Consider the following 25,666-nt stretch of genomic DNA (forward strand, 5'->3'; position numbering starts at 1 on the left):
TGTTTTGTACAACTTGTGAATCCATAATCACCTAATTAATAAATGTATTTGAAAACATTGATTCTTAACTTCATCTTTTTTAACATGTATATAGATTACATTGAGTAAGAGTTAATATTTCTAGTCATGAGTCTTGTGTCCTTTTTTTTTGTTATTGAGTTAACGTAATATTTGGTAATACAGCAAAAAGGACGGGCGTCAGTGTTAGCCGTGATCGTCTAGAAGTTAGGACCCCACGCTGTGGCCGTGGTAACCCAGGTTCGAATCCTGATCACGGCATTGATGTTTTGTACAACTTGTGAATCCTTAATCACCTAATTAATAAATGTATTTGAAAACATTGATTCTTAACTTGATCTTTTTTAACATGTATATAGATGACATTGAGTAAGAGTTAATATTTCTAGTCATGAGTCTTGTGTCCTTTTTTTTTGTTATTGAGTTAACGTAATATTTGGTAATACAGCAAAAAGGACAGGCGTCAGTGTTAGCCGTGATCGTCTAGAGGTTAGGACCCCACGTTGTGGCCGTGGTAACCAAGGTTCGAATCCTGGTCACGGCATTGATGTTTTGTACAACTTGTGAATCCTTAATAACCTAATTAATAAATGTATTTGAAAACATTTATTTTTAACTTGATCTTTTTTACAATGTATATATATGACATTGAGTAACAGATTAATATTTCTAGTCATGAGTCTTGTTTCTGCTTTTTTTTGTAATTGATTTAAAGTAATATTGTGTCAAACAACAACAAGGACAGCGTCAGTGTTAGCCGTGATCGTCTAGAGGTTAGGACCCAAAGTTGTGGCCGTGGTAACCCAGGTTCGAATCCTGGTCACGGCATTGATGTTTTGTACAACTTGTGAATCCTTAATCACCTAATTAATAAATGTATTTGAAAACATTGATTTTTAACTTCATCTTTTTTAACATGTATATAGATGACATTGAGTAACAGTTAATATTTCTAGTCATGAGTCTTGTTTCTGCTTTTTTTTGTAATTGATTTAAAGTAATATTGTGTCATACAGCAAACATGACAGGCGTCAGTGTAAGCCGTGATCGTCTAGAGGTTAGGACACCACGTTGTGGCCGTGGTAACCCAGGTTAGAATCCTGATCACGGCATTGATGTTTTGTACAACTTGTGAATCCTTAATCACCTAATTAATAAATGTATTTGAAAACATTGATTCTTAACTTCATCTTTTTTAACATGTATATAGATTACATTGAGTAAGAGTTAATATTTCTAGTCATGAGTCTTGTGTCCTTTTTTTTGTTATTGAGTTAACGTAATATTTGGTAATACAGCAAAAAGGACATGCGTCAGTGTTAGCCGTGATCGTCTAGAGGTTAGGACCCCACGTTGTGGCCGTGGTAACCCAGGTTCGAATCCTGGTCATTGCATTTATGTTTTGTACAACTTGTGAATCCTTAATCATCTAATTGATGAATGTATTTGAAAACATTGATTTTTAACTTCTTTTTTTTTAACATGTATATAGATGACATTGAGTAACAGGTAATATTTCTAGTCGTGAGTCTTGTTTCCTTTTTTTGGTTATTGAGTTAAAGTAATATTTGGTAACACAGCAGAAAGGACAGGCGTCAGTGTTAGCCGTGATCGTCTAGAGGTTAGGACCCCACGTTGTGGCCGTGGTAACCCAGGTTCGAATCCTGGTCACGGGATTGGTGTTTTCTCCAACCTGTGTATCCTTAATCACCTAATTAATAAATGTATTTGAAAACATTGATTTTTAACTTCATCTTTTTTAACATGTATATGGATGACATTGAGTAACAGTTAATATTTCTAGTCATGAGTCTTGTTTCTGCTTTTTTTTGTAATTGATTTAAAGTAATATTTTGTCATACAACAAAAAGGACAGGCGTCATTGTTAGCCGTGATCGTCTAGAGATTAGGACCCAAAGTTGTGGCCGTGGTAAGCCGGGTTCGAATCCTGGTCACGGCATTGATGTTTTGTACAACTTTTGAATCCTTAATCACCTAATTAATAAATGTATTTGAAAACAATGATTTTTAACTTCATCTTTTTTAACATGTAAATAGATGACATTGAGTAACAGTAATTATTTCTAGTCATGAGTCCTGTTTCTGCTTTTTTTTAATTGATTTAAAGTTATATTGTGTCATACAGCAAAAAGGACAGGCGTCAGTGTTAGCCGTGATCGTCTAGAGGTTAGGACCCCACGTTGTGGCCGTGGTAACCCAGGTTCGAATCCTGGTCACGGCATTGATGTTTTGTACAACCTGTGAATCCTTAATCACCTAATTAATAAATGTATTTGAAAACATTGATTTTTAACTTCATCTTTTTTAACATGTATATAGATGACATTGCGTAACAGTTATTATTTTTCGTCATGAGTCTTGTTTTGGGTTTTTTTTATATTGATTTAAAGTAATATTTTGTTATACAGCTAAAAGGACAGGCGTCAGTGTTAGCCGTGATCGTCTAGAGGTTAGGACCCCACGTTGTGGCCGTGGTAACCCAGGTTCGAATCCTGGTCACGGCATTGATGTTTTGTACAACTTGTGAATCCTTAATCACCTAATTAATAAATGTATTTGAAAACATTTATTTTTAACTTGATCTTTTTTAAAATGTATATAGATGCCATTGAGTAATAGTTAATATTTCTAGTCATGAGTCCTGTTTCTACTTTTTTTTCTAATTGATTTAAAGTAATATTGTGTCATACAGCAAAAAGGACAGGCGTCAGTGTTAGCCGTGATTGTCTAGAGGTTAGGACCCCCACGTTGTGGCCTTGGTAACCCGGGTTCGAATCCTGGTCACGGCATTGATGTTTTGTACAACTTGTGAATCCTTAATCACCTAATTAATAAATGTATTTGAAAACATTTATTTTTAACTTGATCTTTTTTAACATGTATATAGATGACATTGAGTAAGAGTTAATATTTCTAGTCATGAGTCTTGTTTTGGTTTTTTTTTTTATAGTGATTTAAAGTAATATTTTGTTATACAGCAAAAAGGACAGGCGTCAGTGTTAGCCGTGATCGTCTAGAGGTTAGGACCCCACGTTGTGGCCGTGGTAACCCAGGTTCGAATCCTGGTTACGGCATTGTTGTTTTGTACAACTTGTGAATCCTTAATCACCTAATTAATAAATGTACTTGAAAACATTTATTTTTAACTTGATCTTTTTTAACATGTATTTCGATGACATTGAGTAAGAGTTAATATTTCTAGTCATGAGTCTTGTTTTAGGTTTTTTTTTATATTGATTTAAAGTAATATTTTGTTATACAGCAAAAAGGACAGGCGTCAGTGTTAGCCGTGATCGTCTAGAGGTTAGGACCCCACGTTGTGGCCGTGTTAACCCAGGTTCGAATCCTTGTTACGGCATTGATGTTTTGTACAACTTGTGATTCTTTAATCACCTAATTAATAAATGTATTTGAAAACATTTATTTTTAACTTGATCTTTTTTAACATGTATATAGATGACATTGAGTAAGAGTTAATATTTCTAGTCATGAGTCTTGTTTTTGCTTTTTTTTTGTAATTGATTTAAAGTAATATTTTGTTATATAGCAAATAGGACAGGCGTCAGTGTTAGCCGTTAACGTCTAGAGGTTAGCACCCCACGTTGTGGCCGTGGTAACCCAGGTTCGAATCCTGATCACGGCATTGATGTTTTGTACAACTTGTGAATCCTTAATAACCTAATTAATAAATGTATTTGAAAACATTTATTTTTAACTTGATCTTTTTTAACATGTATATAGATGACATTGAATAAGAGTTAATATTTCTAGTCATGAGTCTTGTTTTGGGTTTTTTTTTATATTGATTTAAAGAAATATTTTGTTATACAGCACAAAGGACAGGTGTCAGTGTTAGCCGTGATCTTCTGGAGGTTAGGACTCTACGTTGTGGCCGTGGTAACCCAGGTTCGAATCCTGGTTACGGCATTGTTGTTTTGTACAACTTGTGAATCCTTAATCACCTAATTAATAAATGTACTTGAAAACATTTATTTTTAACTTCATCTTTTTTAACATGTATTTCGATGACATTGAGTAAGAGTTAATATTTCTAGTCATGAGTCTTGTTTTAGGTTTTTTTTTATATTGATTTAAAGTAATATTTTGTTATACAGCAAAAAGGACAGGCGTCAGTGTTAGCCGTGATCGTCTAGAGGTTAGGACCCCACGTTGTGGCCGTGGTAACCCAGGTTCGAATCCTTGTTACGGCATTGATGTTTTGTACAACTTGTGAATCCTTAATCACCTAATTAATAAATGTATTTGAAAACATTTATTTTTAACTTGATCTTTTTTAACATGTATATAGATGCCATTGAGTAAGAGTTAATATTTCTAGTCATGAGTCTTGTTTTTGCTTTTTTTTTGTAATTGATTTTAAGTAATATTTTGTTATATAGCAACAAGGACAGGCGTCTGTGTTAGCCGTTATCGTCCAGAGGTTAGCACCCCACGTTGTGGCCGTGGTAACCCAGGTTCGAATCCTGGTCACGGCATTGACGTTTTGTACAACTTGTGGATCCATAATCACCTAATTAATAAATTTATTTGAAAACCTTAATGTTAACTTGATCTTTTTTAACATGTATATAGATGACATTGAGTAAGAGTTAATATTTCTAGTCATGAGTCTTGTTTTGGTTTTTTTTTTATATTGATTTAAAGTAATATTTTGTTATACAGCAAAAGTGACAGGCGTCAGTGATAGCCGTGATCGTCTAGAGGTTAGGACCCCACGTTGTGGCCGTGGTAACCCAGGTTCGAATCCTGATCACGGCATTGATGTTTTGTACAACTTGTGAATCCTTAATAACCTAATTAATAAATGTATTTGAAAACATTTATTTTTAACTTGATCTTTTTTAACATGTATATAGATGACATTGAATAAGAGTTAATATTTCTAGTCATGAGTCTTGTTTTGGGTTTTTTTTTATATTGATTTAAAGTAATATTTTGTTATACAGCAAAAAGAAAGGCGTCAGTGTTAGCCGTGATCGTCTAGAGATTAGGACCCCACGTTGTGGCCGTGGTAACCCAGGTTCGAATCCTGGTCACGGCATTGATGTTTTGTACAACTTGTGAATCCTTAATCACCTAATTAATAAATGTATTTGAAAACATTTATTTTTAACTTGATCTTTTTTAACATGTATATAGATGACATTGAGTAAGACTTAATATTTCTAGTCATGAGTCTTGTTTTGGGTTTTTTTTAATAGTGATTTAAAGTAATATTTTGTTATACAGCAAAACGGACGGGCGTCATTGTTAGCCGTGATCGTCTAGAGGTTAGGACCCCACGTTGTGGCCGTGGTAACCCAGGTTCGAATCCTGGTCACGGCATTGATGTTTTGTACAACTTGTGAATCCTTAATCACCTAATTAATAAATGTATTTGAAAACATTTATTTTTAACTTGATCTTTTTTAACATGTATATAGATGACATTGAGTAAGAGTTAATATTTCTAGTCATGAGTCTTGTTTTGGGTTTTTTTTTTATATTGATTTACAGTAATATTTTGTTATACAGCAAAAAAAAAAAGGCGTCAGTGTTAGCCGTGATCGTCTAGAGATTAGGACCCCCACATTGTGGCCGTGGTAACCCAGGTTCGAATCCTGGTCACGGCATTGATGTTTTGTACAACTTTTGAATCCTTAATCACCTAATTAATAAATGTATTTGAAAACATTTATTTTTAACTTGATCTTTTTTAACATGTATATAGATGACATTGAGTAAGACTTAATATTTCTAGTCATGAGTCTTGTTTTGGGTTTATTTTAATAGTGATTTAAAGTAATATTTTGTTATACAGCAAAACGGACAGGCGTCATTGTTAGCCGTGATCGTCTAGAGGTTAGGACCCCACGTTGTGGCCGTGGTAACCCAGGTTCGAATCCTGGTCACGGCATTGATGTTTTGTACAACTTGTGAATCCTTAATCACCTAATTAATAAATGTATTTGAAAACATTTATTTTTAACTTGATCTTTTTTAACATGTATATAGATGACATTGAGTAAGAGTTAATATTTCTAGTCATGAGTCTTGTTTTGGGTTTTTTTTAATAGTGATTTAAAGTAATATTTTGTTATACAGCAAAACAGACAGGCGTCATTGTTAGCCGTGATCGTCTAGAGGTTAGGACCCCACGTTGTGGCCGTGGTAACCCAGGTTCGAATCCTGGTCACGGCATTGATGTTTTGTACAACTTGTGAATCCTTAATCACCTAATTAATAAATGTATTTGAAAACATTTATTTTTAACTTGATCTTTTTTTACATGTATATAGATGACATTGAGTAAGAGTTAATATTTCTAGTCATGAGTATAGTTTGGGTTTTTTTTTATATTGATTTAAAGTAATATTTTGTTATACAGCAAAACGGACAGGCGTCAGTGTTAGCCGTGATCGTCTAGAGATTAGGACCCCACGTTTTGGCCGTGGTAACCCAGGTTCGAATCCTGGTCACGGCATTGATGTTTTGTACAACTTGTGAATCCTTAATCACCTTTTTAATAAATGGTTTTTAAAACATTTATTTTTAACTTGATCTTTTTTAACATGTATATAGATGACATTGAGTAAGAGTTAATATTTCTAGTCATGAGTATTGTTTTGGGTTTTTTTTATATTGATTTAAAGTAATATTTTGTTATACAGCAAAAAGGACAGGCGTCAGTGTTAGCCGTGATCGTCTAGAGGTTAGGACCCCACGTTGTGGCCGTGGTAACCCAGTTTGGAATGCTGGTCACGGCATTGATGTTTTGTACAACTTGTGAATCCTTAATCACCTAATTTATAATTGTATTTGAAAACATTTATTTTTAACTTGATCTTTTTTAACATGTATATAGATTACATTGAGTAACAGTTTACATTTCTAGTCATGAGTCTTGTTTTGGGTTTTTTTTATATTGATTTAAAGAAATATTTTGTTATACAGCAAAAAGGACAGGGGTCAGTGTTAGCCGTGATCGTCTAGAGGTTAAGACCCCACGTTGTGGCCGTGGTAACCCAGGTTCGAATCCTGGTCACGGCATTGATGTTTTGTACAACTTGTGAATCCTTAATCACCTAATTAATAAATGTATTTGAAAACATTTATTTTTAACTTGATCTTTTTTTAACATGTATATAGATGACATTGAGTAAGAGTTAATATTTCTAGTCATGAGTCTTGTTTTGGTTTTTTTTTAATAGTGATTTAAAGTAATATTTTGTTATACAGCAAAAAGGACAGGGGTCAGTGTTAGCCGTGATCGTCTAGAGGTTAGGACCCCACGTTGTAGCCGTGGTAACCCAGGTTCGAATCCTTGTCACGGCATTGATGTTTTGTACAACTTGTGAATCCTTAATCACCTAAATAATAAATGTATTTGAAAACATTTATTTTTAACTTGATCTTTTTTAACATGTATATAGATGACATTGAGTAAGAGTTAATATTTCTAGTCATGAGTCTTGTTTTGGGGTTTTTTTTTATATTGATTTAAAGTAATATTTTGTTATACAGCAAAAAGGAAAGGCGTCAGTGGTAGCCGTGATCGTCTAGAGGTTAGGACCCCACGTTGTGGCCGTGGTAACCCAGGTTCGAATCCTGGTCACGGCATTGATGTTTTGTACAACTTGTGAATCCTTAATCACCTAATTAATAAATGTATTTGAAAACATTTATTTTTAACTTGATCTTTTTTAACATGTATATAGATGACATTGAGTAAGACTTAATATTTCTAGTCATGAGTCTTGTTTTGGGTTTTTTTTTATATTGATTTAAAGTAATATTTTGTTATACAGCAAAACGGACAGGCGTCAGTGTTAGTCGTGATCGTCTAGAGGTTAAGACCCAACCTTGTGGCCGTGTTAACCCAGGTTCGAATCCTGGTCACGGCATTGATGTTTTGTACAACTTGTTAATCCTTAATCACCTAATTAATAAATGTATTTGAAAACATTTATTTTTAACTTGATCTTTTTTAACATGTATATAGATGACATTGAGTAAGAGTTAATATTTCTAGTCATGAGTCTTGTTTTTTTTTTTTTTATATTGATTTAAAGTAATATGTTGTTATACAGCAAAAAGGACAGGCGTCAGTGTTAGCCGTGATCGTCTAGAGGTTAGGACCTCACGTTGTGGCCGTGGTAACCCAGGTTCGAATCCTGGTCACGGCATTGACGTTTTGTACAACTTGTGAATCCTTAATCACCTAATTAATACATGTATTTGAAAACATTTATTTTTAACTTGATCTTTTTTAACATGTATATAGATGACATTTAGTAAGAGTTAATATTTCTAGTCATGAGTCTTGTTTTAGGTTTTTTTTTTATAGTGATTTAAAGTAATATTTTGTTATACAGCAAAAAGGACAGGCGTCAGTGTTAGCCGTGATCGTCTAGAGGTTAGGAATCCACGTTGTGGCCGTGGTAACCCAGGTTCGAATCCTGATCACGGCATTGATGTTTTGTACAACTTGTGAATCCTTAATCACCTAATTAATAAATGGTTTTGAAAACATTGATTTTTAACTTGATCTTTTTTAACATGTATATAGATGACATTGAGTAAGAGTTAATATTTCTAGTCATGAGTCTTGTTTTTTTTTTTTTTATATTGATTTAAAGTAATATGTTGTTATAAAGCAAAAAGCACAGGCGTCAGTGTTAGCCGTGATCGTCTAGAGGTTAGGACCTCACGTTGTGGCCGTGGTAACCCAGGTTCGAATCCTGGTCACGGCATTGACGTTTTGTACAACTTGTGAATCCTTAATCACCTAATTAATACATGTATTTGAAAACATTTATTTTTAACTTGATCTTTTTTACAATGTATATAGATTACATTGAGTAACAGTTTACATTTCTAGTCATGAGTCTTGTTTTGGGTTATTTTTTATATTGATTTAAAGAAATATTTTGTTATACAGCAAAAAGGACAGGCGTCAGTGTTAGCCGTGATCGTCTAGAGGTTAGGACCCCACGTTGTGGCCGTGGTAACCCAGGTTCGAATCCTGGTCGCGGCATTGATGTTTTGTACAACTTGTGAATCCTTAATCACCTTTTTAATAAATGGTTTTGAAAACATTTATTTTTAACTTGCTCTTTTTTAACATGTATATAGATGCCATTGAGTAAGAATTAATATTTCTAGTCATGAGTATTAATTTGGGTTTTTTTTAATAGTGATTTAAAGTAATATTTTGTTTTACAGCAAAACGGACAGGCGTCAGTGTTAGCCGTGATCGTCTAGAGGTTAGGACCCCACGTTGTGGCCGTGGTAACCCAGGTTCGAATCCTGGTCACGGCATTGATGTTTTGTACAACTTGTGAATCCTTAATCACCTAATTAATAAATGTATTCGAAAACATTTATTTTTAACTTGATCTTTTTTAACATGTATATAGATGACATTGAGTAAGAGTGAATATTTCTAGTCATGAGTATAGTTTGGGTTTTTTTTTTATATTGATTTAAAGTAATATTTTGTTATACAGCAAAAAGGTCAGGCGTCAGTGTTAGCCGTGATCGTCTAGAGATTAGGACCCCACGTTGTGGCCGTGGTAACCCAGTTTCGAATCCTGGTCACGGCATTGATGTTTTGTACAACTTGTGAATCCTTAATCACCTTTTTAATAAATGGTTTTAAAAACATTTATTTTTAACTTTATCTTTTTTAACATGTATATAGATGACATTGAGTAAGAGTTAATATTTCTAGTCATGAGTCTTGTTTTGGGGTTTTTTTAATAGTGATTTAAAGTAATATTTTGTTATACAGCAGAAAGGACAGGCGTCAGTGTTAGCCGTGATCGTCTAGAGGTTAGGACACCACGTTGTGGCCGTGGTAACCCAGGTTCGAATCCTGGTCACGGCATTGATGTTTTGTACAACTTGTGAATCCTTAATCACCTTTTTAATAAATGTGTTATAAAACATTTATTTTTAACTTTATCTTTTTTAACATGTATATAGATGACATTGAGTAAGAGTTAATATTTCTAGTCATGAGTATTGTTTTGGGTTTTTTTTTATATTGATTTAAAGTAATATTTTGTTATACAGCAAAAAGGACAGGCGTCAGTGTTAGCCGTTATCGTCTAGAGGTTAGGACCCCACGTTGTGGCCGTGGTAACCCAGGTTCGAATCCTGGTCACGGCATTTATGTTTTGTACAACTTGTGAATCCTTAATAACCTAATAATTAAATGAATTTGAAAACATTTATTTTTAACTTGATCTTTTTTAACATGTATATAGATGCCATTGAGTAAGAGTTAATATTTCTAGTCATGAGTCTTGTTTTGTTTTTTTTTTTTTATATTGATTTAAAGTAATATTTTGTTATACAGCAATAAGGACAGGCGTCAGTGTTAGCCGTGATCGTCTAGAGGTTAGGACCCCACGTTGTGGCCGTGGTAACCCAGGTTGGAATGCTGGTCACGGCATTGATGTTTTGTACAACTTGTGAATCCTTAATCACCTAATTAATAATTGTATTTGAAAACATTTATTTTTAACTTCATCTTTTTTAACATGTATATAGACTACATTGAGTAACAGTTTACATTCTAGTCATGAGTCTTGTTTTGGGTTTTTTTTTATATTGATTTAAAGAAATATTTTGTTATACAGAAAAAAGGACAGGGGTCAGTGTTAGCCGTGATCGTCTAGAGGTTAAGACCCCACGTTGTGGCCGTGGTAACCCAGGTTCGAATCCTGGTCACGGCATTGATGTTTTGTACAACTTGTGAATCCTTAATCACCTAATTAATAAATGTATTTGAAAACATTTATTTTTAACTTGATCTTTTTTAACATGTATATAGATTACATTGAGTAACAGTTTACATTTCTAGTCATGAGTCTTGTTTTGGGTTATTTTTTATATTGATTTAAAGAAATATTTTGTTATACAGCAAAAAGGACAGGCGTCAGTGTTAGCCGTGATCGTCTAGAGGTTAGGACCCCACGTTGTGGCCGTGGTAACCCAGGTTCGAATCCTGGTCATTGCATTGATGTTTTGTACAACTTGTGAATCCTTAATCACCTTTTTAATAAATGGTTTTGAAAACATTTATTTTTAACTTGATCTTTTTTAACATGTATATAGATGCCATTGAGTAAGAGTTAATATTTCTAGTCATGAGTCTTGTTTTGGGTTTTTTTTTTATATTGATTTAAAGTAATATTTTGTTATACAGCACAACGGACAGGCGTCAGTGTTAGCCGTGATCGTCTAGAGGTTAGGACCCCACGTTGTGGCCTTGGTAACCCAGGTTCGAATCCTGGTCACGGCATTGATGTTTTGTACAACTTGTGAATCCTTAATCACCTAATTAATAAATGTATTATAAAACATTTATTTTTAACTTGATCTTTTTTAACATGTATATAGATTACATTGAGTATCAGTTTACATTTCTAGTCATGAGTCTTGTTTTGGTTTTTTTTTATATTGATTTAAAGAAATATTTTGTTATACAACAAAAACTACAGGCGTCGGTGTTACCCGTGATCGTCTACAGGTTAGGACCCCACGTCGTGGCCGTGGTAACCCAGGTTCGAATCCTGGTCACGGCATTGACGTTTTGTACAACTTGTGAATCCTTAATCACCTAATTAATAAATGTATTTGAAAACATTTATTTTTAACTTGATCTTTTTTAACATGTATATAGATGACATTGAGTAAGACTAAATATTTCTAGTCATGAGTATTGTTTTGGGTTTTTTTTTATATTGATTTAAAGTAATATTTTGTTATACAGCAAAAAGGACAGGCGTCAGTGTTAGCCGTGATCGTCTAGAGGTTAGGACCCCACGTTGTGGCCGTGGTAACCCAGGTTCGAATCCTGGTCACGGCATTGACGTTTTGTACAACTTGTGAATCCTTAATCACCTAATTAATAAATGTATTTGAAAACATTTATTTTTAACTTGATCTTTTTTAACATGTATATAGATGACATTGAGTAAGAGTTAATATTTCTAGTCATGAGTCTTGTTTTGGGTTTTTTTTTTTATATTGATGTAAAGTAATATTTTGTTATACAGCAAAACGGACAGGCGTCAGTGTTACCCGTGATCGTCTAGAGGTTAGGACCCCACGTTGTGGCCGTGGTAACCCAGGTTCGAATCCTGGTCACGGCATTGATGTTTTGTACAACTTGTTAATCCTTAATCACCTAATTAATAAATGTATTTTAAAACATTGATTTTTAACTTGATCTTTTTTAACATGTATATAGATGACATTGAGTAAGACTTAATATTTCTAGTCATGAGTATTGTTTTGGGTTTTTTTTTATATTGATTTAAAGTAATATTTTGTTATACAGCAAAAAGGACAGGCGTCAGTGTTAGCCGTGATCGTCTAGATGTTAGGACCCCACGTTGTGGCCGTGGTAACCCAGGTTCGAATCCTGGTCACGGCATTGATGTTTTGTACAATTTGTGAATCCTTAATCACCTACTAATTAAATGGTTTTGAAAACATTTATTTTTAACTTGATCTTTTTTAACATGTATATAGATGACATTGAGTAAGAGTTAATATTTCTAGTCATGAGTCTTGTTTTGGGGTTTTTTTTTATATTGATGTAAAGTAATATTTTGTTATACAGCAAAACGGACAGGCGTCAGTGTTAGCCGTGATCGTCTAGAGGTTAGGACCACACGTTGTGGCCGTGGTAACCCAGGTTCGAATCCTGGTCACGGCATTGATATTTTATACAACTTGTGAATCCTTAATCACCTACTAATTAAATGGTTTTGAAAACATTGATTTTTAACTTGATCTTTTTTAACATGTATATAGATGACATTGAGTAAGACTTAATATTTCTAGTCATGAGTCTTGTTTTGGGTTTTTTTTTTATATTGATTTAAAGAAATATTTTGTTATACAGCAAAAAGGACAGCCGTCAGTGTTAGCCGTGATCGTCTAGATGTTAGGACCCCACGTGGTGGCCGTGGTAACCCAGGTTCGAATCCTGGTCACGGCATTGATGTTTTGTACAACTTATGAATCCTTAATCACCTAATTAATAAATGTATTTGAAAACATTTATTTTTAACTTGATCTTTTTTTAACATGTATATAGATTACATTGAGTAAGAGTTAATATTTCTAGTCATGAGTCTTGTTTTTTTTTTATATTGATTTAAAGTAATATTTTGTTATACAGCAAAAAGGAAAGGCGTCAGTGTTAGCCGTGATCGTCTAGAGGTTAAGACCCCACGTTATGGCCGTGGTAACCCAGGTTCGAATCCTGGTCACGGCATTGATGTTTTGTACAACTTGTGAATCCTTAATCACCTAATTAATAAATTTATTTGAAAACATTTATTTTTAACTTGATCTTTTTTAACATGTATATAGATGCCATTGAGTAAGAGTTAATATTTCTAGTCATGAGTCTTGTTTTGGGTTTTTTTTTTTATATTGATTTAAAGTAATATTTTGTTATACAGCAAAACGGACAGGCGTCAGTGTTAGCCGTGATCGTCTAGAGGTTAGGACCCCACGTTGTGGCCGTGGTAACCCAGGTTCGAATCCTGGTCACGGCATTGATGTTTTGTACAACTTGTGAATCCTTAATCACCTAATTAATAAATGTATTATAAAACATTTATTTTTAACTTGATCTTTTTTAACATGTATATAGATTACATTGAGTATCAGTTTACATTTCTAGTCATGAGTCTTGTTTTGGGTTTTTTTTTATATTGATTTAAAGAAATATTTTGTTATACAACAAAAAGTACAGGCGTCGGTGTTACCCGTGATCGTCGTCAGGTTAGGACCCCACGTTGTGGCCGTGGTAACCCAGGTTCGAATCCTGGTCACGGCATTGACGTTTTGTACAACTTGTGAATCCTTAATCACCTAATTAATAAATGTATTTGAAAACATTTATTTTTAACTTGATGTTTTTTAACATGTATATAGATGACATTGAGTAAGACTAAATATTTCTAGTCATGAGTATTGTTTTGGGTTTTTTTTTATATTGATTTAAAGTAATATTTTGTTATACAGCAAAAAGGACAGGCGTCAGTGTTAGCCGTGATCGTCTAGAGGTTAGGACCCCACGTTGTGGCCGTGGTAACCCAGGTTCGAATCCTGGTCACGGCATTGATCTTTTGTACAACTTGTGAATCCTTAATAACCTAATTAATAAATGTATTTGAAAACATTTATTTTTAACTTGATCTTTTTTAACATGTATATAGATGCCATTGAGTAAGAGTTAATATTTCTAGTCATGAGTCTTGTTTTGGGTTTTTTTTTATAGTGATTTAAAGTAATATTTTGTTATATAGCAAAAAGGACAGGCGTCAGTGTTAGCCGTGATCTTCTAGATGTTAGGACCCCACGTTGTGGCCGTGGTAACCCAGGTTCGAATCCTGGTCACGGCATTGATGTTTTGTACAATTTGTGAATCCTTAATCACCTACTAATTAAATGGTTTTGAAAACATTTATTTTTAACTTGATCTTTTTTAACATGTATATAGATGACATTGAGTAAGACTTAATATTTCTAGTCATGAGTATTGTTTTGGGTTTTTTATTTTATATTGATTTAAAGTAATATTTTGTTATACAGCAAAAAGGACAGGCGTCAGTGTTAGCCGTGATCGTCTAGAGGTTATGACCCCACGTTGTGGCCGTGGTAACCCAGGTTCGAATTCTGGTCACGGCATTGACGTTTTGTACAACTTGTGAATCCTTAATCACCTAATTAATAAATGTATTTGAAAACATTTATTTTTAACTTGATCTTTTTTAACATGCATATAGATGACATTGAGTAAGAGTTAATATTTCTAGTCATGAGTCTTGTTTTGGGTTTTTTTTTTTTATATTGATGTAAAGTAATATTTTGTTATACAGCAAAACGGACAGGCGTCAGTGTTAGCCGTGATCGTCTAGAGGTTAGGACCCCACGTTGTGGCCGTGGTAACCCAGGTTCGAATCCTGGTCACGGCATTGATGTTTTGTACAACTTGTTAATCCTTAATCACCTAATTAATAAATGTATTTTAAAACATTGATTTTTAACTTGATCTTTTTTAACATGTATATAGATGACATTGAGTAAGACTTAATATTTCTAGTCATGAGTATAGTTTTGGGTTTTTTTTTATATTGATTTAAAGTAATATTTTGTAATACAGCAAAAAGGACAGGCGTCAGTGTTACCCGTGATCGTCTAGAGGTTAGGACCCCACGTTGTGGCCGTGGTAACCCAGGTTCGAATCCTGGTCACGGCATTGATGTTTTGTACAACTTGTTAATCCTTAATCACCTAATTAATAAATGTATTTTAAAACATTGATTTTTAACTTGATCTTTTTTAACATCTATATAGATGACATTGAGTAAGACTTAATATTTCTAGTCATGAGTATTGTTTTGGGTTTTTTTTTATATTGATTTAAAGTAATATTTTGTTATACAGCAAAAAGGACAGGCGTCAGTGTTAGCCGTGATCGTCTAGATGTTAGGACCCCACGTTGTGGCCGTGGTAACCCAGGTTCGAATCCTGGTCACGGCATTGATGTTTTGTACAATTTGTGAATCCTTAATCACCTACTAATTAAATGGTTTTGAAAACATTTATTTTTAACTTGATCTTTTTTAACATGTATATAGATGACATTGAGTAAGAGTTAATATTTCTAGTCATGAGTCTTGTTTTGGTTTTTTTTTTTTATATTGATGTAAAGTAATATTTTGTTATACAGCAAAACGGACAGGCGTCAGTGTTAGCCGTGATCGTCTAGAGGTTAGGACAACACGTTGTGGCCGTGGTAACCCAGGTTCGAATCCTGGTCACGGCATTGATATTTTATACAACTTGTGAATCCTTAATCACCTACTAATTAAATGGTTTTGAAAACATTGATTTTTAACTTGATCTTTTTTAACATGTATATAGATGACATTGAGTAAGACTTAATATTTCTAGTCATGAGTCTTGTTTTGGGTTTTTTTTTTATATTGATTTAAAGAAATATTTTGTTATACAGCAAAAAGGACAGCCGTCAGTGTTAGCCGTGATCGTCTAGATGTTAGGACCCCACGTTGTGGCCGTGGTAACCCAGGTTCGAATCCTGGTCACGGCATTGATGTTTTGTACAACTTATGAATCCTTAATCACCTAATTAATAAATGTATTTGAAAACATTTATTTTTAACTTGATCTTTTTTTAACATGTATATAGATTACATTGAGTAAGAGTTAATATTTCTAGTCATGAGTCTTGTTTTTTTTTTTATATTGATTTAAAGTAATATTTTGTTATACAGCAAAAAGGAAAGGCGTCAGTGTTAGCCGTGATCGTCTAGAGGTTAAGACCCCACGTTGTGGCCGTGGTAACCCAGGTTCGAATCCTGGTCACGGCATTGATGTTTTGTACAACTTGTGAATCCTTAATCACCTAATTAATAAATTTATTTGAAAACATTTATTTTTAACTTGATCTTTTTTAACATGTATATAGATGCCATTGAGTAAGAGTTAATATTTCTAGTCATGAGTCTTGTTTTGGGTTTTTTTTTTATATTGATTTAAAGTAATATTTTGTTATACAGCAAAACGTACAGGCGTCAGTGTTAGCCGTGATCGTCTAGAGGTTAGGACCCCACGTTGTGGCCGTGATAACCCAGGTTCGAATCCTGGTCACGGCATTGATGTTTTGTACAACTTGTGAATCCTTAATCACCTAATTAATAAATGTATTATAAAACATTTATTTTTAACTTGATCTTTTTTAACATGTATATAGATTACATTGAGTAAGACTAAATATTTCTAGTCATGAGTATTGTTTTGGGTTTTTTTTTATATTGATTTAAAGTAATATTTTGTTATACAGCAAAAAGGACAGGCGTCAGTGTTAGCCGTGATCGTCTAGAGGTTAGGACCCCACGTTGTGGCCGTGGTAACCCAGGTTCGAATCCTGGTAACGGCATTGATCTTTTGTACAACTTGTGAATCCTTAATAACCTAATTAATAAATGTATTTGAAAACATTTATTTTTAACTTGATCTTTTTTAACATGTATATAGATGCCATTGAGTAAGAGTTAATATTTCTAGTCATGAGTCTTGTTTTGGGTTTTTTTTATAGTGATTTAAAGTAATATTTTGTTATACAGCAAAAAGGACAGGCGTCAGTGTTAGCCGTGATCTTCTAGATGTTAGGACCCCACGTTGTGGCCGTGGTAACCCAGGTTCGAATCCTGGTCACGGCATTGATGTTTTGTACAATTTGTGAATCCTTAATCACCTACTAATTAAATGGTTTTGAAAACATTTATTTTTAACTTGATCTTTTTTAACATGTATATAGATGACATTGAGTAAGACTTAATATTTCTAGTCATGAGTTTTGTTTTGGGTTTTTTATTTTATATTGATTTAAAGTAATATTTTGTTATACAGCAAAAAGGACAGGCGTCAGTGTTAGCCGTGATCGTCTAGAGGTTATGACCCCACGTTGTGGCCGTGGTAACCCAGGTTCGAATCCTGGTCACGGCATTGACGTTTTGTACAACTTGTGAATCCTTAATCACCTAATTAATAAATGTATTTGAAAACATTTATTTTTAACTTGATCTTTTTTAACATGCATATAGATGACATTGAGTAAGAGTTAATATTTCTAGTCATGAGTCTTGTTTTGGGTTTTTTTTTTTATATTGATGTAAAGTAATATTTTGTTATACAGCAAAACGGACAGGCGTCAGTGTTACCCGTGATCGTCTAGAGGTTAGGACCCCACGTTGTGGCCGTGGTAACCCAGGTTCGAATCCTGGTCACGGCATTGATGTTTTGTACAACTTGTTAATCCTTAATCACCTAATTAATAAATGTATTTTAAAACATTGATTTTTAACTTGATCTTTTTTAACATGTATATAGATGACATTGAGTAAGAGTTAATATTTCTAGTCATGAGTATTGTTTTGGTTTTTTTTTTATATTGATTTAAAGTAATATTTTGTAATACAGCAAAAAGGACAGGCGTCAGTGTTAGCCGTGATCGTCTAGATGTTAGGACCCCACGTTGTGGCCGTGGTAACCCAGGTTCGAATCCTGGTCATGGCATTGATGTTTTGTACAATTTGTGAATCCTTAATCACCTACTAATTAAATGGTTTTGAAAACATTGATTTTTAACTTGATCTTTTTTAACATGTATATAGATGACATTGAGTAAGAGTTAATATTTCTAGTCATGAGTCTTGTTTTGGGTTTTTTTTTTTTATATTGATGTAAAGTAATATTTTGTTATACAGCAAAATGGACAGGCGTCAGTGTTAGCCGTGATCGTCTAGAGGTTAGGACCCAACGTTGTGGCCGTGGTAACCCAGGTTCGAATCCTGGTCACGGCATTGATATTTTGTACAACTTGTGAATCCTTAATCACCTACTAATTAAATGGTTTTGAAAACATTGATTTTTAACTTGATCTTTTTTAACATGTACATAGATGACATTGAGTAAGACTTAATATTTCTAGTCATGAGTCTTGTTTTGGGTTTTTTTTTTATATTGATTTAAAGAAATATTTTGTTATACAGCAAAAAGGACAGCCGTCAGTGTTAGCCGTGATCGTCTAGATGTTAGGACCCCACGTTGTGGCCGTGGTAACCCAGGTTCGAATCCTGGTCACGGCATTGATGTTTTGTACAACTTGTGAATCCTTAATCACCTAATTAATAAATGTATTTGAAAACATTTATTTTTAACTTGATCTTTTTTTAACATGTATATAGATTACATTGAGTAAGAGTTAATATTTCTAGTCATGAGTCTTGTTTTTTTTTTTATATTGATTTAAAGTAATATTTTGTTATACAGCAAAAAGGAAAGGCGTCAGTGTTAGCCGTGATCGTCTAGAGGTTAAGACCCCACGTTGTGGCCGTGGTAACCCAGGTTCGAATCCTGGTCACGGCATTGATGTTTTGTACATCTTGTGAATCCTTAATCACCTTTTTAATAACTGGTTTTGAAAACATTTATTTTTAACTTGATCTTTTTTAACATGTATATAGATGACATTGAGTAAGAGTTAATATTTCTAGTCATGAGTCTTGTTTTTTTTTTTTTTTTATAGTGATTTAAAGTAATATTTTGTTATACAGCAGAAAGGACAGGCGTCAGTGGTAGCCGTGATCGTCTAGAGGTTAGGACCCCACGTTGTGGCCGTGGTAACCCAGGTTCGAATCCTGGTCACGGCATTGATGTTTTGTACAACTTGTGAATCCTTAATCACCTAATTAATAAATGTATTTGAAAACATTTATTTTTAACTTGATCTTTTTTAACATGTATATAGATGGCATTGAGTAAGAGTTAATATTTCTAGTAATGAGTCTTGTTTTGGTTTTTTTTTCATATTGATGTAAAGTAATATTTTGTTATACAGCAAAACGGACAGGCGTCAGTGTTACCCGTGATCGCTTAGAGGTTAGGACCCCACGTTGTGGCCGTGGTAACCCAGGTTACAATCCTGGTCACGGCATTGATGTTTTGTACAACTTGTGAATCCTTAATCACCTAATTAATAAATGTATTTGAAAACATTGATTTTTAACTTGATCTTTTTTAACATGTATATAGATTACATTGAGTAACAGTTTACATTTCTAGTCATGAGTCTTGTTTTGGGTTTTTTTTATATTGATTTAAAGAAATATTTTGTTATACAGCAAAAAGGACAGGCGTCAGTGTTACCCGTGATCGTCACCAGGTTAGGACCCCATGTTGTGGCCGTGGTAACCCAGGTTCGAATCCTGGTCACGGCATTGACGTTTTGTACAACTTGTGAATCCTTAATCATCTAATTAATAAATGTATTTGAAAACATTGATTTTTAACTTGATCTTTTTTAACATGTATATAGATGACATTGAGTAAGAGTTAATATTTCTAGTCATGAGTCTTGTTTTGGGTTTTTTTTATATTGATTTAAAGTAATATTTTGTTATACAGCAAAAAGGACAGGCGTCAATGTTAGTCGTGATCGTCCAGAGGTTAAGACCCCACGTTGTGGCCGTGGTAACCCAGGTTCGAATCCTGGTCACGGCATTGATGTTTTGTATAACTTGTGAATCCTTAATCACCTAATTAATAAATGTATTTGAAAACATTTATTTTTAACTTGATCTTTTTTAACATGTATATAGATGACATTGAGTAACAGTTTACATTTCTAGTCATGAGTCTTGTTTTGTGTTTTTTTTTGTATTGATTTAAAGAAATATTTTGTTATACAGCAAAAAGGAAAGGCGTCAGTGTTAGCCGTGATCGTCTAGAGGTTAAGACCCCACGTTGTGGCCGTGGTAACCCAGGTTCGAATCCTGGTCACGGCATTGATGTTTTGTACATCTTGTGAATCCTTAATAACCTTTTTAATAACTGGTTTTGAAAACATTTATTTTTAACTTGATCTTTTTTAACATGTATATAGATGACATTGAGTAAGAGTTAATATTTCTAGTCATGAGTCTTGTTTTTTTTTTTTTTATAGTGATTTAAAGTAATATTTTGTTATACAGCAGAAAGGACAGGCGTCAGTGGTAGCCGTGATCGTCTAGAGGTTAGGACCCCACGTTGTGGCCGTGGTAACCCAGGTTCGAATCCTGGTCACGGCATTGATCTTTTGTACAACTTGTGAATCCTTAATCACCTAATTAATAAATGTATTTGAAAACATTTATTTTTAACTTGATCTTTTTTAACATGTATATAGATGCCATTGAGTAAGAGTTAATATTTCTAGTCATGAGTCTTGTTTTGGGTTTTTTTTTTGTATTGATTTAAAGTAATATTTTGTTATACAGCAAAACGGACAGGCGTCAGTGTTAGCCGTGATCGTCTAGAGGTTAGGACCCCACGTTGTGGCCGTGGTAACCCAGGTTCGAATCCTGGTCACGGCATTGATGTTTTGTACAACTTGTGAATCCTTAATCACCTAATTAATAAATGTATTTGAAAACATTTATTTTTAACTTGATCTTTTTTAACATGTATATAGATGGCATTGAGTAAGAGTTAATATTTCTAGTAATGAGTCTTGTTTTGGGTTTTTTTTCATATTGATGTAAAGTAATATTTTGTTATACAGCAAAACGGACAGGCGTCAGTGTTACCCGTGATCGTCTAGAGGTTAGGACCCCACGTTGTGGCCGTGGTAACCCAGGTTACAATCCTGGTCACGGCATTGATGTTTTGTACAACTTGTGAATCCTTAATCACCTAATTAATAAATGTATTTGAAAACATTTATTTTTAACTTGATCTTTTTTAACATGTATATAGATGACATTGAGTAAGACTTTATATTTCTAGTCATGAGTATTATTTTGGGTTTTTTTGTTTATATTGATTTAAAGTAATATTTTGTTATACAGCAAAAAGGACAGGCGTCAGTGGTAGCCGTGATCGTCTAGAGGTTAGGACCCCACGTTGTGGCCGTGGTAACCCGGGTTCGAATCCTGGTCACGGCATTGATGTTTTGTACAACTTGTGAATCCTAAATCACCTAATTAATAAATATATTTGAAAACATTTATTTTTAACTTGATCTTTTTTAACATGTATATAGATTACATTGAGTAAGAGTTAATATTTCTAGTCATGAGTCTTGTTTTTTTTTTTTTATATTGATTTAAAGTAATATTTTGTTATACAGCAAAAAGGACAGGCGTCAGTGTTAGCCGTGATCGTCTAGAGGTTAGGACCCCACGTTGTGGCCGTGGTAACCCAGGTTCGAATCCTGGTCACGGCATTGATGTTTTGTGCAACTTGTGAATCCTTAATCACCTTTTTAATAACTGGTTTTGAAAACATTTATTTTTAACTTGATCTTTTTTAACATGTATATAGATGACATTGAGTAAGAGTTAATATTTCTAGTCATGAGTCTTGTTTTTTTTTTTTTTATAGTGATTTAAAGTAATATTTTGTTATACAGCAAAACGGACAGGCGTCAGTGTTAGCCGTGATCGTCTAGAGGTTAGGACCCCACGTTGTGGCCGTGGTAACCCAGGTTCGAATCCTGGTCACGGCATTGATGTTTTGTACAACTTGTGAATCCTTAATCACCTAATTAATAAATGTATTTGAAAACATTGATTTTTAACTTGATCTTTTTTAACATGTATATAGATGCCATTGAGTAAGAGTTAATATTTATAGTCATGAGTCTTGTTTTTTTTTTTTATATTGATGTAAAGTAATATTTTGTTATACAGCAAAACGGACAGGCGTCAGTGTTACCCGTGGTCGTCTAGAGGTTAGGACCCCACGTTGTGGCCGTGGTAACCCAGGTTCGAATCCTGGTCACGGCTTTGATGTTTTGTACAACTTGTGAATCCTTAATCACCTAATTAATAAATGTATTTGAAAACATTTATTTTTAACTTGATCTTTTTTAACATGTATATAGATTACATTGAGTAACAGTTTACATTTCTAGTCATGAGTCTTGTTTTGGGTTTTTTTTTATATTGATTTAAAGAAATATTTTGTTATACGGCAAAAAGGACAGCCGTCAGTGTTAGCCGTGATCGTCTAGATGTTAGGACCCCACGTTGTGTCCGTGGTAACCCAGGTTCGAATCCTGGTCACGGCATTGATGTTTTGTACAACTTGTGATCCTTAATCACCTAATTAATAAATGTATTTGAAAACATTTATTTTTAAATTGATCTTTTTTAACATGTATATAGATTACATTGAGTAAGAGTTAATATTTCTAGTCATGAGTCTTGTTTTTTTTTTATATTGATTTAAAGTAATATTTTTTTATACAGCAAAAAGGACAGGCGTCAGTGTTAGCCGTGATCGTCTAGAGGTTAAGACCCCACGTTGTGGCCGTGGTAACCCAGGTTCGAATCCTGGTCACGGCATTGATGTTTTGTACAACTTGTGAATCCTTAATCACCTTTTTAATAACTGGTTTTGAAAACATTTATTTTTAACTTGATCTTTTTTAACATGTATATAGATGACATTGAGTAAGAGTTAATATTTCTAGTCATGAGTCTTGTTTTGGTTTTTTTTTTATAGTGATTTAAAGTAATATTTTGTTATACAGAAAAAAGGACAGGCATCAGTGGTAGCCGTGATCGTCTAGAGGTTAGGAATCCACGTTGTGGCCGTGGTAACCCAGGTTCGAATCCTGGTCACGGCATTGATGTTTTGTACAACTTGTGAATCCTTAATCACCTAATTAATAAATGTATTTTAAAACATTGATTTTTAACTTGATCTTTTTTAACATGTATATAGATGACATTGAGTAAGAGTTAATATTTCTAGTCATGAGTATTGTTTTGGTTTTTTTTTTATATTGATTTAAAGTAATATTTTGTAATACAGCAAAAAGGACAGGCGTCAGTGTTAGCCGTGATCGTCTAGATGTTAGGACCCCACGTTGTGGCCGTGGTAACCCAGGTTCGAATCCTGGTCATGGCATTGATGTTTTGTACAATTTGTGAATCCTTAATCACCTACTAATTAAATGGTTTTGAAAACATTGATTTTTAACTTGATCTTTTTTAACATGTATATAGATGACATTGAGTAAGAGTTAATATTTCTAGTCATGAGTCTTGTTTTGGGTTTTTTTTTTTTATATTGATGTAAAGTAATATTTTGTTATACAGCAAAATGGACAGGCGTCAGTGTTAGCCGTGATCGTCTAGAGGTTAGGACCCAACGTTGTGGCCGTGGTAACCCAGGTTCGAATCCTGGTCACGGCATTGATATTTTGTACAACTTGTGAATCCTTAATCACCTACTAATTAAATGGTTTTGAAAACATTGATTTTTAACTTGATCTTTTTTAACATGTACATAGATGACATTGAGTAAGACTTAATATTTCTAGTCATGAGTCTTGTTTTGGGTTTTTTTTTTATATTGATTTAAAGAAATATTTTGTTATACAGCAAAAAGGACAGCCGTCAGTGTTAGCCGTGATCGTCTAGATGTTAGGACCCCACGTTGTGGCCGTGGTAACCCAGGTTCGAATCCTGGTCACGGCATTGATGTTTTGTACAACTTGTGAATCCTTAATCACCTAATTAATAAATGTATTTGAAAACATTTATTTTTAACTTGATCTTTTTTTAACATGTATATAGATTACATTGAGTAAGAGTTAATATTTCTAGTCATGAGTCTTGTTTTTTTTTTTATATTGATTTAAAGTAATATTTTGTTATACAGCAAAAAGGAAAGGCGTCAGTGTTAGCCGTGATCGTCTAGAGGTTAAGACCCCACGTTGTGGCCGTGGTAACCCAGGTTCGAATCCTGGTCACGGCATTGATGTTTTGTACATCTTGTGAATCCTTAATCACCTTTTTAATAACTGGTTTTGAAAACATTTATTTTTAACTTGATCTTTTTTAACATGTATATAGATGACATTGAGTAAGAGTTAATATTTCTAGTCATGAGTCTTGTTTTTTTTTTTTTTTTATAGTGATTTAAAGTAATATTTTGTTATACAGCAGAAAGGACAGGCGTCAGTGGTAGCCGTGATCGTCTAGAGGTTAGGACCCCACGTTGTGGCCGTGGTAACCCAGGTTCGAATCCTGGTCACGGCATTGATGTTTTGTACAACTTGTGAATCCTTAATCACCTAATTAATAAATGTATTTGAAAACATTTATTTTTAACTTGATCTTTTTTAACATGTATATAGATGGCATTGAGTAAGAGTTAATATTTCTAGTAATGAGTCTTGTTTTGGTTTTTTTTTCATATTGATGTAAAGTAATATTTTGTTATACAGCAAAACGGACAGGCGTCAGTGTTACCCGTGATCGCTTAGAGGTTAGGACCCCACGTTGTGGCCGTGGTAACCCAGGTTACAATCCTGGTCACGGCATTGATGTTTTGTACAACTTGTGAATCCTTAATCACCTAATTAATAAATGTATTTGAAAACATTGATTTTTAACTTGATCTTTTTTAACATGTATATAGATTACATTGAGTAACAGTTTACATTTCTAGTCATGAGTCTTGTTTTGGGTTTTTTTTATATTGATTTAAAGAAATATTTTGTTATACAGCAAAAAGGACAGGCGTCAGTGTTACCCGTGATCGTCACCAGGTTAGGACCCCATGTTGTGGCCGTGGTAACCCAGGTTCGAATCCTGGTCACGGCATTGACGTTTTGTACAACTTGTGAATCCTTAATCATCTAATTAATAAATGTATTTGAAAACATTGATTTTTAACTTGATCTTTTTTAACATGTATATAGATGACATTGAGTAAGAGTTAATATTTCTAGTCATGAGTCTTGTTTTGGGTTTTTTTTATATTGATTTAAAGTAATATTTTGTTATACAGCAAAAAGGACAGGCGTCAGTGTTAGTCGTGATCGTCCAGAGGTTAAGACCCCACGTTGTGGCCGTGGTAACCCAGGTTCGAATCCTGGTCACGGCATTGATGTTTTGTATAACTTGTGAATCCTTAATCACCTAATTAATAAATGTATTTGAAAACATTTATTTTTAACTTGATCTTTTTTAACATGTATATAGATGACATTGAGTAACAGTTTACATTTCTA

The 25,666-nt window shown here is 33.6% G+C and overlaps 31 non-coding genes across 31 annotated transcripts; all 31 read left to right on the forward strand.

The window, feature by feature from the left end:
• The first annotated feature begins 2,188 nt into the window (after nucleotides 1-2,188).
• Nucleotides 2,189-2,260, forward strand: Trnah-gug (transfer RNA histidin (anticodon GUG)). Its single transcript has one exon. It is a non-coding gene; the product is annotated as a tRNA-His (tRNA).
• Nucleotides 2,261-2,471: 211 nt separating this feature from the next.
• On the forward strand, nucleotides 2,472-2,543 carry Trnah-gug (transfer RNA histidin (anticodon GUG)). Its single transcript has one exon. It is a non-coding gene; the product is annotated as a tRNA-His (tRNA).
• Nucleotides 2,544-3,041: 498 nt separating this feature from the next.
• On the forward strand, nucleotides 3,042-3,113 carry Trnah-gug (transfer RNA histidin (anticodon GUG)). Its single transcript has one exon. It is a non-coding gene; the product is annotated as a tRNA-His (tRNA).
• A 2,200-nt stretch (nucleotides 3,114-5,313) lies between these two features.
• Trnah-gug (transfer RNA histidin (anticodon GUG)) lies at nucleotides 5,314-5,385 on the forward strand. Its single transcript has one exon. It is a non-coding gene; the product is annotated as a tRNA-His (tRNA).
• Nucleotides 5,386-5,884: 499 nt separating this feature from the next.
• Nucleotides 5,885-5,956, forward strand: Trnah-gug (transfer RNA histidin (anticodon GUG)). The gene has a single exon. It is a non-coding gene; the product is annotated as a tRNA-His (tRNA).
• Nucleotides 5,957-6,168: 212 nt separating this feature from the next.
• On the forward strand, nucleotides 6,169-6,240 carry Trnah-gug (transfer RNA histidin (anticodon GUG)). Its single transcript has one exon. It is a non-coding gene; the product is annotated as a tRNA-His (tRNA).
• Nucleotides 6,241-7,017: 777 nt separating this feature from the next.
• Trnah-gug (transfer RNA histidin (anticodon GUG)) lies at nucleotides 7,018-7,089 on the forward strand. The gene has a single exon. It is a non-coding gene; the product is annotated as a tRNA-His (tRNA).
• A 498-nt stretch (nucleotides 7,090-7,587) lies between these two features.
• On the forward strand, nucleotides 7,588-7,659 carry Trnah-gug (transfer RNA histidin (anticodon GUG)). The gene has a single exon. It is a non-coding gene; the product is annotated as a tRNA-His (tRNA).
• A 494-nt stretch (nucleotides 7,660-8,153) lies between these two features.
• Trnah-gug (transfer RNA histidin (anticodon GUG)) lies at nucleotides 8,154-8,225 on the forward strand. Its single transcript has one exon. It is a non-coding gene; the product is annotated as a tRNA-His (tRNA).
• A 495-nt stretch (nucleotides 8,226-8,720) lies between these two features.
• Trnah-gug (transfer RNA histidin (anticodon GUG)) lies at nucleotides 8,721-8,792 on the forward strand. Its single transcript has one exon. It is a non-coding gene; the product is annotated as a tRNA-His (tRNA).
• Nucleotides 8,793-9,288: 496 nt separating this feature from the next.
• Trnah-gug (transfer RNA histidin (anticodon GUG)) lies at nucleotides 9,289-9,360 on the forward strand. Its single transcript has one exon. It is a non-coding gene; the product is annotated as a tRNA-His (tRNA).
• A 496-nt stretch (nucleotides 9,361-9,856) lies between these two features.
• Nucleotides 9,857-9,928, forward strand: Trnah-gug (transfer RNA histidin (anticodon GUG)). The gene has a single exon. It is a non-coding gene; the product is annotated as a tRNA-His (tRNA).
• A 781-nt stretch (nucleotides 9,929-10,709) lies between these two features.
• Nucleotides 10,710-10,781, forward strand: Trnah-gug (transfer RNA histidin (anticodon GUG)). The gene has a single exon. It is a non-coding gene; the product is annotated as a tRNA-His (tRNA).
• A 1,064-nt stretch (nucleotides 10,782-11,845) lies between these two features.
• Nucleotides 11,846-11,917, forward strand: Trnah-gug (transfer RNA histidin (anticodon GUG)). The gene has a single exon. It is a non-coding gene; the product is annotated as a tRNA-His (tRNA).
• Nucleotides 11,918-13,264: 1,347 nt separating this feature from the next.
• On the forward strand, nucleotides 13,265-13,336 carry Trnah-aug (transfer RNA histidin (anticodon AUG)). Its single transcript has one exon. It is a non-coding gene; the product is annotated as a tRNA-His (tRNA).
• Nucleotides 13,337-13,550: 214 nt separating this feature from the next.
• On the forward strand, nucleotides 13,551-13,622 carry Trnah-gug (transfer RNA histidin (anticodon GUG)). Its single transcript has one exon. It is a non-coding gene; the product is annotated as a tRNA-His (tRNA).
• Nucleotides 13,623-14,118: 496 nt separating this feature from the next.
• Trnah-gug (transfer RNA histidin (anticodon GUG)) lies at nucleotides 14,119-14,190 on the forward strand. The gene has a single exon. It is a non-coding gene; the product is annotated as a tRNA-His (tRNA).
• Nucleotides 14,191-14,975: 785 nt separating this feature from the next.
• On the forward strand, nucleotides 14,976-15,047 carry Trnah-gug (transfer RNA histidin (anticodon GUG)). Its single transcript has one exon. It is a non-coding gene; the product is annotated as a tRNA-His (tRNA).
• Nucleotides 15,048-15,829: 782 nt separating this feature from the next.
• On the forward strand, nucleotides 15,830-15,901 carry Trnah-gug (transfer RNA histidin (anticodon GUG)). Its single transcript has one exon. It is a non-coding gene; the product is annotated as a tRNA-His (tRNA).
• A 493-nt stretch (nucleotides 15,902-16,394) lies between these two features.
• Nucleotides 16,395-16,466, forward strand: Trnah-gug (transfer RNA histidin (anticodon GUG)). Its single transcript has one exon. It is a non-coding gene; the product is annotated as a tRNA-His (tRNA).
• Nucleotides 16,467-17,532: 1,066 nt separating this feature from the next.
• Trnah-gug (transfer RNA histidin (anticodon GUG)) lies at nucleotides 17,533-17,604 on the forward strand. The gene has a single exon. It is a non-coding gene; the product is annotated as a tRNA-His (tRNA).
• Nucleotides 17,605-18,954: 1,350 nt separating this feature from the next.
• On the forward strand, nucleotides 18,955-19,026 carry Trnah-gug (transfer RNA histidin (anticodon GUG)). The gene has a single exon. It is a non-coding gene; the product is annotated as a tRNA-His (tRNA).
• A 212-nt stretch (nucleotides 19,027-19,238) lies between these two features.
• Nucleotides 19,239-19,310, forward strand: Trnah-gug (transfer RNA histidin (anticodon GUG)). Its single transcript has one exon. It is a non-coding gene; the product is annotated as a tRNA-His (tRNA).
• A 1,062-nt stretch (nucleotides 19,311-20,372) lies between these two features.
• Trnah-gug (transfer RNA histidin (anticodon GUG)) lies at nucleotides 20,373-20,444 on the forward strand. The gene has a single exon. It is a non-coding gene; the product is annotated as a tRNA-His (tRNA).
• A 210-nt stretch (nucleotides 20,445-20,654) lies between these two features.
• Trnah-gug (transfer RNA histidin (anticodon GUG)) lies at nucleotides 20,655-20,726 on the forward strand. Its single transcript has one exon. It is a non-coding gene; the product is annotated as a tRNA-His (tRNA).
• Nucleotides 20,727-20,939: 213 nt separating this feature from the next.
• Nucleotides 20,940-21,011, forward strand: Trnah-gug (transfer RNA histidin (anticodon GUG)). Its single transcript has one exon. It is a non-coding gene; the product is annotated as a tRNA-His (tRNA).
• A 779-nt stretch (nucleotides 21,012-21,790) lies between these two features.
• Nucleotides 21,791-21,862, forward strand: Trnah-gug (transfer RNA histidin (anticodon GUG)). The gene has a single exon. It is a non-coding gene; the product is annotated as a tRNA-His (tRNA).
• Nucleotides 21,863-22,072: 210 nt separating this feature from the next.
• On the forward strand, nucleotides 22,073-22,144 carry Trnah-gug (transfer RNA histidin (anticodon GUG)). Its single transcript has one exon. It is a non-coding gene; the product is annotated as a tRNA-His (tRNA).
• Nucleotides 22,145-22,913: 769 nt separating this feature from the next.
• Nucleotides 22,914-22,985, forward strand: Trnah-gug (transfer RNA histidin (anticodon GUG)). Its single transcript has one exon. It is a non-coding gene; the product is annotated as a tRNA-His (tRNA).
• A 1,348-nt stretch (nucleotides 22,986-24,333) lies between these two features.
• On the forward strand, nucleotides 24,334-24,405 carry Trnah-gug (transfer RNA histidin (anticodon GUG)). Its single transcript has one exon. It is a non-coding gene; the product is annotated as a tRNA-His (tRNA).
• A 212-nt stretch (nucleotides 24,406-24,617) lies between these two features.
• Nucleotides 24,618-24,689, forward strand: Trnah-gug (transfer RNA histidin (anticodon GUG)). The gene has a single exon. It is a non-coding gene; the product is annotated as a tRNA-His (tRNA).
• The last annotated feature ends 977 nt before the right edge of the window (nucleotides 24,690-25,666 follow it).

The sequence above is a fragment of the Euprymna scolopes genome, chromosome 40 (assembly GCF_053919585.1).
Source record: "Euprymna scolopes isolate OS-2025 chromosome 40, ASM5391958v1, whole genome shotgun sequence".
In the NCBI taxonomy this organism is placed as follows: Eukaryota; Metazoa; Mollusca; class Cephalopoda; order Sepiida; family Sepiolidae; genus Euprymna; species Euprymna scolopes.